The sequence below is a fragment of the Caretta caretta genome, chromosome 2 (genome assembly GCF_965140235.1).
Source record: "Caretta caretta isolate rCarCar2 chromosome 2, rCarCar1.hap1, whole genome shotgun sequence".
NCBI lineage: Eukaryota > Metazoa > Chordata > Testudines > Cheloniidae > Caretta > Caretta caretta.
The window spans coordinates 2,772,984-2,780,532 of record NC_134207.1 but is presented as its reverse complement, the minus strand read 5'-3'; positions in this window follow the sequence as shown (position 1 = coordinate 2,780,532).

Genomic DNA, 7,549 nt, shown 5'->3' with positions numbered 1-7,549 from the left:
ACCTTGAAAGGGCCCTCCCAGGCGGCCTGTAGTTTGTTCTTTCTCACGGGGATGAGAACCATCATCTGATCCCCGGTGGCGTAGGCACGGGCCCGCGCCGTGCGGTCATACCAGACCTTCTGCTTCTTCTGGGCTCTGGCCAGATTCTCCCTGGCCAGGCCCATGAGTTCAGCCAGTCTCTCTCGGAAGATCAGGACATACTCCACCACTGACTCTCCATCGGGAGTGGCCTTCCCCTCCCACTCGTCTCTCATCAGGTCCAGGGGGCCCCTTACCCTCCTTCCATATAACAGTTCGAAAGGCGAAAATCCGGTAGACTTCTGGGGCACCTCCCTGTACGCGAACAGCAGGTGAGGTAAGTACTTGTCCCAATCCTGCGGGTGCTGGTTCATAAAGGTTTTCAGCATCATCTTTAGCGTCCCATTGAACCTCTCCACCAGCCCATTGGTCTGGGGGTGATACGCTGAGGCCCAGTCGTGCTGGACCCCACATTTCTCCCACAAGCACCGGAGCAGGGCCGACATGAAGTTGGAGCCTTGGTCTGTCAAGACTTCCTTGGGGAACCCCACTCGGCTGAAAATGGTCAGGAGCGCATCGGCCACGGTGTCTGCTTCAATGGAAGCTCAGGGCACTGCCTCGGGGTAGTGGGTGGCAAAATCTACCACCACCAGAATGTATTTCTTCCCCGACCGGGTCGTCCTGCTGAGAGGCCCCACGATGTCCATGGCCACCTTCTGGAAAGGCTCCTCTATGATGGGGAAAGGTCTCAAAGCCGCTTTCCCCTTGTCCCGGGCCTTCCCCACCCTCTGACAGGGGTCAGAGGATCGGCAATACTGCCGGACCGTGGTAAAGACCCCGGGCCAGTAAAAGTTCTGTAGCAACCTCTGCCGGGTGCGCCGGATTCCCTGGTGCCCTGCGAGGGGGATGTCATGGGCCAGGGACAGGAGCTTGCGGCGATACTTCTGGGGGACCACCAGCTGCCTCCTGATCCCACAGGACTCTACTTCCCTTGTGGGAGCCCATTCTCGGTACAGGAACCCCTTCTCCCACAGGAACCTCTCCTGGCAGCCTCTCCTCATGGTCCGTCCCACACTGAGGTCGGCCAGGTCCCTGAGCTTCCGCAAGGAGGGATCTTTCCTCAACTCGGCCTGGAACTCAGCGGCTAGGGAAGGGATGGGGACCGGTTCCCTCTCATTGGCCAGGTCTGAGGCCACAGCCTCTCTGAGCCGTGCCCCTCGGCGCTCCCTCCCCACCAAGGTAGGGTCCTGCGCCTTGGGTGTGGTACCCTCCCCAAGGTCAGGGTGCAGGGCCCCCGCCGGCTCTGGCTACGGGTCACAACCAGGGCGGTCTGGGGCTTGCTTGGCCAGTCCTCTAGGTCTCCCCCCATCAAAACCTCAGTGGGCAAATGGTGGTGTACCCCCACATCCTTGGGGCCCTCCTTGGCCCCCCATTTCAGGAGTACCCTTGCCACAGGCACCTTAAATGGGGTCCTGCCCACCCCTGTCAGAGTCAAGTAGGTGTTGGGCACCACCCGATCTGGGACCACCACCTCGGGCCAGGCCAGCGTCACCTCCGCGCCCGTATCCCAGTATCCATTGACCTTCCTCCCATCCACCTCCAGGGGAACAAGGCACTCTCTCCGGAGGGACAACCCCGTGCCCACCCTGTAAACCGAGCACCCTGAGTCCAGAGCCTCCAGCCCTCTGACGGAGCTGGCCGGGGGTACTCTTCCCTCCGGAGCAGGTGGTAAACTGGCAGCCCCCCTTGCCTGGGCCGTCTGCCCCTCGTCCAGCTGGGTCCCTACCCAGTTAACCCTGGGTAGGTTGGGTCTGCTCAGTTTGTCCCTGAGCCCGGGGCACTGGGACCGTACGTGGCCTCTCTGGCCACAGTGATAGCAGCTCAGGTCACGTTGGTCCCCTCGAGCGGGTCAGAGGGGCCCGACGCCAGGCGTTCCCCTTTGGAGGGGGTTCTCCCTATTTCCCCACTGGGAGGCCCCCTGGTGACTCTCTCTCTGCATCGGGGGGGGGGAGGGGCTGTTCTTTTGGGACTCCTCCCAGCTACCCCCTGACCGACTGTTCACAAACTCGTCGGCCAGCTGCCCTGCGTGCTGGGGGTTCTCGAGCTTTTTGTCCACCAGCCACAGCCTCAGGTCGGAAGGGCACTGTTCATACAGTTGCTCCAGTACGATTAGGTCAAGCAGGTCCTCTTTAGCTCGGGCCCCCGCTGTCCACTTGCGGGCATATCCCTGCATCCGTTTGACCAGTTGTAGGTATGTGACCTCAGGCGTTTTACGCTGACTCTGGAACCTTCTCCGGTACATCTCGGGGGTCAGCCCAAACTCACGGAGCAGGGTCTGTTTGAACAATTCATAGTCCCCTGCCTCCGGCCCTGTCATCCGGCTGTACACCTCCACGGCTTTGGGGTCCAGTAAGGGGGTGAGGAACTGGAGCCTGTCTGCAGGGTCAACCCTGTGCATCTCGCAGGCATTCTCAAAGGCCGTCAGGAAGCTATCTATGTCCTCCCCCTCCTTACGCTGGGCCAGGAAGCACTTATCAAAGCTCCTTGCAGTCTTGGGTCCCCCGGCACTCACCGCAGCCGGGACCCCACTGCTCTTCAGCCTGGCCAGCTCCAGTTCATGCTGTCTTTGTTTCTCCTTCTCCTGACGTTCCCTCTCCTTCTCCTCCTCCTCATGGTGACAGTTGTTTCTCCTTCTCCTCCTGCTCATGTTGACATTGTTTCTCCTCATGTTGACGTTGTTTCTCCTCATGTTGACGTTGTTTTTCATGATCCTCCAGCTCCCTCATTTTCAGCTCCCTCTCCCATTCCAGCCGCCTCCGCTCCAGGGATGGGGAGCTCCACCGGGAAGATCCCCTGCTGGCTGCCGGGGTCAGGGTGCCCTCGGTATTCGCCGGGCTTCCCCCAACCCCTCCCCCAGGCCTAGGTAGAAGGGTCTCGGGATGTCCTCGGCAGCAGTCTGACCCCTCCCAGCCCGGTCAGGCCCCAGGGCCCACACTGCGTCTGCCGGGCGGCTTCCCTCAGGGACAGGGATCGGGTCATCCAAGCGATCCCTCTCCTCCAACTGGGCAATCAGCTGTTCCTTGGTGGAGCTCCCGATGCGCAGCCCCCTCTGCCTGCACAGCTCCACCAGGTCACCTTTAAGGCGTTTAGCGTACATCTCCCTGCTGGCCACTCGCAGGCCGGGCAGCTTTCCACGGTTTCCAGGAAAAACCCCGAGGGTGCCAGTCCTTCTTGAGGTCACCACCTCTTTGCCAGGGTCGAGCTGCAGACTCCTCCGCCCCTGGGACCGCTCGCTGCAATCCCCCGGGGGACCCTGTTACTGCAAAAGTCCTTCTCTCTGGTCACACACTCCCAGGGGTTAACCGCCCCCTGAAACTGTCTCTCTCTGAATCTTCAGCATGCCTGGTCCCCGTCAATCCCTCTTCGTTTTACTGTTCCCCAGTCACTTACTGCAGGAAGCGCCGCCCACGGGGTGCAGTATATCCCACCGCTGCCACCAGTTGTCACGGAGTGTGGGGGAGTCCAGGCCCTGCACCCCTCTTCCTGGGATTCACTGAGACTCTCAGCCAGCCAGTAAAACAGAAGGTTTATTGGACAACAGGAACACAGTCCACAACAGAGCTTGTGGGTACACCCAGAACCCCTCAGTCAAGTCCTTCTGGGGGAGCAGGGAGCTTAGACCCCAGCCCTGGGGTTCCCTGCGTTCCTCCACCCAGCCCCAAACTGAAACTAAACCCCCCCCAGCAGGCTCCCTTCTCAGCCTGTCTTCACATTCCTGGGCAGAGGTGTCACCTCCCCCTCCCCCTCCTGGCTCAGGTGACAGGCTCTCAGGTCTCCCATCCCCAGGGCACATTCCCAGGTCAACGCTCCCCCCTCCCTGCTGCGTCACATCCTCACATCCACCCCCACCCTCCCAGGCTGTACTAGACATCCCAGACTGTACCTGGGACTCCAGCCTGTACCACACACTCCCAGGCTGTACCAGCACCTTCAGGCGGTACCAGGGACTCCCAGGCTGTACCAGCATCTCTGGCTGTGCCAAAAACCTCCTGGAGGTACCACACACTCGCAGGCTGTGTAACACCCCCCAGGAGGTACCAGACACACTCAGGCTGTCCTACACACACCCGGGCTGTACCACGCACCCCCAGGCTATGCTAGACACCCCAGGATGTACCACACACACTCAGGCTGTACCAAGCACCCACAGGCTTTCCCAGGCACCCCCAAGAGGTATCACACACCCGCAGGCTGTGTAAAACACCCCCAGGCTATGCCACACACCTCAGGCTGCACGGTAATGGTGACGCACCAGCTATGTGCTGCTTTGTGGGTGCAGCATTGTCATGTTTTCTCTCTCCATATCCTCACAGACAGGTGCATTGGGGGACCGAGGGATGGGGGTGTTGGAGTGACAGAGGGCTGGGTTTGTTGGAGGGACAGAGGGAGGGGTGCATTGGGGGGATGGAGAGATGTGTGCATTGGGGGGACAGAGGGAGGGATGGAGGTGTTGGGGAGACATAGGGACAGATGTGTTGGGGGAATGGAGTGATGGGTGCACTGAGGGGATGGAGGGAGCCAGGGAGGGTCCCCTCTGGGGCACCTGGCACTGGCCACTGTCGGAAGTCAGGACACTGGCCTAGATGGATTTTTGGTCTGACCTAGTAGGGTCATTCTTTTGTTCGGATGTAAGCAGTCTGCCAGATATTAAACTCTGAACTGAACTGTTTTTACAGACTCTGTCTTATGTTCTCTCCCCGTGGGAGAACTAAGACCATTGCACTGTGCACCTGCCCCCTGCCCATGCTCCTCCCCACCCCGGCTTCCATATTGGATTCCGTGCCCATGTGGCATCTGGCTGGCAGAGGGTGCTGTCCAGCCTGGTGCCGTGGCTAGTGCAAGCAGCTGTGCAGGCCACATGGTATTTCCATCACAGCAGGGCTCGTTTCTTGGCCCGCCTGTGGAGGTGACATGGGTGCCCAAGCTCTGGCTGAATGGATCCATCCCACCCCGGGCACCAGACGGCAGCCAGGCCTGGCAGCCCTCCCCGTCCCCCCCACAGCCTGGTATTTTTAAAGCCCTTATCTCAGGGCATCGTCCCTCGCAGCCGGAACCTGTTTTCCTTGGCTGCGTCTCTGGCAGGGCCTTGAAACATCTGAGAGCTCCATGACGCCAGGACCCAATCAATGCTGCTGGCCCCTATGGCGGCTCCCACAGCCAGCATCCTGCTGTGCTTGCACCCAGGACCCATTCGCACCCTCTGCCCCCTGCCCTCACCAGGGAGCTCTCTGTGGCCTTTGGGAGATACATGGCACGACGCGCATCTGCCCCAGCAGTGGGCTGCGTATTATACTGGCCTAGCATGGGGCTGAAGCCAGCCCAGGCCAGGGGTTATTTAAAGGCCTCTTTCCCCCCAAGTCTAGGACTCAATGGCCTTGTCAAGGTTCCTTCCCCACTCTGAACTCTAGGGTACAGATGTGGGGACCTGCATGAAAACCCCCCTAAGCTTATTTTTACCAGCTTAGATTAAAACTTCCCCAAGGTACAAACTATTTTACCTTTTACCCTTGGCCTTTATTGCTGCCACCACCAAGTGTCTAACAAATATATAACAGGGTGTCACGGAGTCCCTGGGCGATGCTCTGGAACTGCTCCCCATGAAGCCAGTCAGGACTCTGGGGCAGTCGCCTTTCTGTGAGCAGCCTGTCTTCAGGACACACAGCTCACACAGCTTCCACCTTCCTGGGTCTGACCTCGGAGCATTCAGCATCCTCTGCCCCTCCGTGCGCTTCCCCCAGCGAGTCCGCTCAGGCGGGGCTCCTGGGGAAGCCAGAGGGTCCTGCACCCCAACTTCGCAGTCAGACGTGACTCTCAGCCAGCCAGTAAAACAGGAGGTTTATTAGACGACAGGAACATGGTCTAAAACAGAGCTTGCAGGTGCAGAGAACGGGACCCCTCAGCTGGGTCCATTTTGGGGGGGCAGTGAGCCAGACAACCACGTCTGCACTTCACTCCATGTCCCAGCCAGCCCCAAACTGAAACTCCCTCCAGCCCCTCCTCCTCTGGGCTTTGTTCCTTTCCCGGGCCAGGAGGTCACCTGATTCCTTTGTTCTCCAACCCTTCAGCTCTCACCTTGCAGGGGGGAAGGGCCCAGGCCATCAGTTGCCAGGAAACAGGGTGTCGGCCATTCTCGGTGTCCAGACTCCTGCACACACCTGCCCTCTAGGGCTCTGCAATGATCATACACCCTTACTCCACCCCCTAGATACTTAAGAACTGCCTGGGGGAAACTGAGGTACCCCCACACTATTCAGAGGAAACATTAAGAACAGTCCCACTTCGTCACATCTCTCCCCCCTTCGAGATCGAACTGAGCGGGGTCACTTTAGCCGGTGACCTGGGGAAGTTCGAAGCCACCAACGTTCCCATGGATGCCCCAGCATCTCTCCCATTCCTTGGTAGGAGTTACACCAGGCCCTTCCAGTTTCACGCCCTCCCTTAGGTCAGGGGTGGTCGATAGCACTCGCAGGCCGCATGTGGGAAGGTTTATGCAGCCCATGCCCTTTGGCCACCCCAAGAATGTCTCCCCATTGACCATCACCTTCTGCTCCCACTGGAGGTCCGGGGGGCCTGGCCCCAGGAAACTCCACACAGACATATAGGTTGGGGTCAGGAGTGGGAGCCTGTCCACATCCCCAACCATCTGGCTGACGGAGTCTATGGCCTTGGGACCCAGCAAGGGAGCTAGACACCGGGGCTTTTCCGCAGGGTCCCCTTGGTTCAAATCGCCAGCCTGCTCAAAGGCAGTGAGGTGGGCATCCACACACCCCCCCCTTAACCAGGGGCAGCAATTTAGTCTCGAGGTTCCCTGTGGAACTGGCCCCCCGGGGTCTATCCCCACTCACCCCTGAGGGGTCCCCTAGGCCTCTCCGCTCCCCCACCGCCAGTTCATGCTGCTGCTGCTTCTGCAGCTCTTTCTCGGGCTCTCGCTGTCTCTCACAGTCCTCTTGCTCTCTCAGACTCAGCTCCAATCCCGTCCGTCTCGATCCCCCGATGGGGAACCCGATCGTGAAGACCCTCGTCTGGTCGGGGACAGGAGTCTTGGCGATGTCTGGCTCCCGCTCCAGCTGCTCCCAGATCCTGCTATAGCCCCAGTTGGGGTCAGGAATCTGTTCCTTAGAGCAGTCATCCTCCTCCAGCTGCACAATTAACTCTGCTTTGGTGAACTTTCCAACGCTTAACCCTCTCTTTTTGCACAGGGTTACAATGTCCTTCTTAAGGAGACGGGGACAGGCCATCACTCCGCTCCTCCCAAGTTGTTGTGGACTCACAGGCCCGTGTGTTCTCAGCTCCCCACGGTTTCCAGGGAGAACCCCTAGTGTGCCAGCCCTTCTCGAGGTCACCACCTCTTTGCCAGGGTCGAGCTGCAGGCTCCTCCACCCCTTGGACTGCTCGCTGCAATCCCCAGGGGAACCCTGCTACTGCACAGTCCTTCTCGCTGGTCACACACTCCCAGGGGTTAACCGCCCCC